The following is a 2,490-nucleotide window of genomic DNA, read 5'->3' on the forward strand; positions in this document are numbered from 1 at the left end:
GGTTCCTTAAAAAACTACAACTAGAACTACCATACGACCCCGCAATCCCGCTACTGGGCATATACCCTGAGAAAACCATAATTCAAAAAGAGTCATGTACCAAAATGTTCATTGCAGCTCTATTTACAATAGCCAGGACATGGAAGCAACCTAACTGTCCATCAACAGATGAATGGATAAAGAAGATGTGGCACATATATACAATGGAATATTACTCAGCCATAAAAAGAAATGAAACTGAGTTATTTGTAGTGAGGTGAATGGACCTGGAGTCTGTCATACAGAGTGAAGTAAGTGAGAAGGAGAAAACCAAATACCGTATGCTAACACATACATATGGAATCTAAGAAAAAAAAGTGTCATGAAGAGACTAGGGGTAGGATGGGAATAAAACAGACCTACTAGAGCATGGACTTGAGGATATGGGGAGGGGGATGGGTAAGCTGTGACGAAGTGAGAGAGTGGCATGGACATATATACACTACCAAACGTAGGGTGGATAGCTAGTGGGAAGCAGCTGCATGGCACAGGGAGATCAGCTAGGTGGTTTGTGACCACCTAGAGGGGTGGGATAGGGAGGGTGGGAGGGAGGGAGACGCAAGAGGGAAGAGATAATGAGAACATATGTATATGTATAACTGATTCACTTTGTTGTAAAGCGGAAACTAACACACCATTGAAAAGCAATTATACTCCAATAAAGATGTTAAAAAAAAAAAACTGCAATGAGGTACCATTCCATGGAGACTAGAATAGCTAAAATTAGAAAGATAGACAATACCAAGTGAAAAATTTTGGCTTCTAGCATGATATTTAAAAGAAAACATTTTTTTCCCCCTGTAGAATAACTGCACTCATTCTTTATTGTGGCAAGAGATCATACTTTGGAAAATGTTTTGGAGGCATATTTTGACAAAGAACTGTAAGGTATGGTGACTTAAAAGTAATAGAATTATAATTGAAGCATTTTATTAAAGCTCACTTTAGAATACAGGTATTAATAATTCCACTTGATGAAGTGGTTGATAGCAGATTTCGGGGACAGTTTGAAAATCTGTAGATGGAATTCAAATGGAATATAAGACAAGTGTAAGTTGAATTAATTCTAAATGCCCTAGGGGAGATCATTAGAGGAATCTTGTTGTGAAGCCTTTTGTAAAGGAAATAATAAGTGTTAATACTTAGGGTAATCACTTTCTAATTTATGTGTTTTATAAGTTTAAATTTTAATTTTTTTCTTATGTAAAGTTATACGTCATTTGTGATTACAAGTCAGGTTAGCAAATGCTTACCAAAAGCTGATGATAAATACTATTTAAAAGCATAACAGAAGAAAGCCAAATGTTGTATATCTAAAAATGGAAAGAGGATGTATACTGAAGAGTTCTCCTTTTGGTTACAGTATTTTTCGTCTTCAGTAGCATTCAAGAGAAATAAAGACTTTATATTAAAGTTAACGGAACAACTTCAAAGAAATTTAGTAAAATATTATTGGTAGTATGTTAAACAAGCCTGTTATATTTTGTCCCTATGGCTTTCAGAGTTTTGTTCATCACTTGATCCAATTATACCAGTTTTTGCAAAGTCGTAGTCCAATATTCTGAATATTCTCACTGATCTGAGTCTCGAATCTCAGCCAGAAGGAGGAACCCACGAATGTGATGTTCTGGTTACTATAATCCACCATACCAAATTGTGCTTCACTTCCCAGCTGCCCAGCTTCCCTAATCGTGGTCGTCTTCACTACTTTGGAGCAAGATCAAAGTACTGTACTTTACATATTTGATCTCTGTTTACAACCATCACTGCAGATGTAATTGCTATGATTGCAGTTTGGTCAAGATGGGCATTTTCCTGCCCCTCCACATATTTGGTAAAGCATAGTAGCTATCAGTATATCTGCTTTGGCCAAATCCCAAAGAATGACCAGACTGGGCACTAGACTGGAATTTTACTGGCTAATTTGAATCTTCAAAGCTTTCCATTTATTATAGGTGACTAGCAGCTTTGAACCAATATCTGAACTCTGTCTCAGTGTCACACACACAGTCAAGTCCCTAGTTTCCCCAAATATGGAACTAATTAAGGAAATACTATGTATAAAATAGGTAACTAATAAGGACCTACTCTATAGTACAGGGTCCTCTACTCAATACTCTGTAATGCCTATATGGGAAAAGAATCTAAAAAAGAGTGGGCATATGTATAACTGATGCACTTCTGCTGTACAGCAGAAACTAACACAACATTGTAAATCAACTATACTGCAATAAAAATTTTAGAAATTAAAATCAGTAAGAAAATATCTACATTTCCCCCCCCAATAAAAGGGAAGTTTAGGCTTTGCTTAGACCTGTTTCATGGCCAAGTAGGCTATACTTTCATAAATGGGAGGCTTCATTGTGGCTTTTTGAACCTAAGGCTTGAGCTAGCAGAGACTAATCTAATTAATAGTTACCTAAAAATTTGGTCTTTGGTTCTAAAACTCAC

This window comes from Physeter macrocephalus, chromosome 20, assembly GCF_002837175.3.
Source record: "Physeter macrocephalus isolate SW-GA chromosome 20, ASM283717v5, whole genome shotgun sequence".
NCBI classification, from domain to species: Eukaryota; Metazoa; Chordata; class Mammalia; order Artiodactyla; family Physeteridae; genus Physeter; species Physeter macrocephalus.